Source organism: Peromyscus californicus, unplaced genomic scaffold, assembly GCF_007827085.1.
Source record: "Peromyscus californicus insignis strain IS unplaced genomic scaffold, ASM782708v3 Scaffold_11__1_contigs__length_118956290, whole genome shotgun sequence".
NCBI classification, from domain to species: Eukaryota; Metazoa; Chordata; class Mammalia; order Rodentia; family Cricetidae; genus Peromyscus; species Peromyscus californicus.
Genome location: NW_026294402.1, coordinates 103,972,099 through 103,972,929, shown reverse-complemented (window position 1 = coordinate 103,972,929; position 831 = coordinate 103,972,099).

The window sequence follows — 831 nt, the reverse complement described above, 5'->3', positions numbered from 1 at the left end:
GGAAAAAAAGGTAAATTAATGAGTCATTGGTAAAGTGTTTGTCTGGCATTTGTGAGAACATGGTTTCAAACCACAACTCAAAAAAAGAAAGAGGTGGGCTGGAGAGATGGCTCAGAGGTTAAGAGCACTGGCTGCTCTTCCAGAGGTCCTGAGTTCAATTCCCGGAAACCACATGGTGGCTCACAACCATCTGTAATGAGATCTGGTGCCCTCTTCTGGCATGCAGGCATACATGCAGGCAGAACACTGAATACATAATAAATAATAAATCTAAAAAAAAAAAAGAAAAAGGTAAAATTAAAATTCAAGTAAATGCTACATGAGGATATGGAAGAAGAATCATGTTTTCCTCCATATTAGAGAGGCATTGCTTCCCTTTTGTATCTAGGTAGAATCACATTGAATACCATCACGCATGCCAACACCCACTGCCACCCACACTGAGGCAGTGGTGTGTGTGACTCCTGCCCTGGGGTGTTCACAGAGTAACTGGGTTTCACCATTGCTTTCCATCCTGTAAGGTGAGCTCTGCGGCCACAGTGGGCTTCTGGGTAGGTGGGAAGTAGAGGCTGTATGTGGGTTCAGGGGAGAACTTAAGTACTTAGTTAGTCTGATCAGAAATAGCCCCTGTGGACACGGAAAAATATCAACTCGGGATAATAGATGTTGGATTCTAACTTAGGTAGTAATTCAGTAAGGTCCACATGGCCCCCATGTGGAGAGGACCGCAAGAGAAACATCAAATTCCTTGTCTGGCTCTAGTAATTATGCCGTAGATACAATATAGATTTGCTCTTATTTCTGAGTTTATATTTATTTTTATAATCTAGT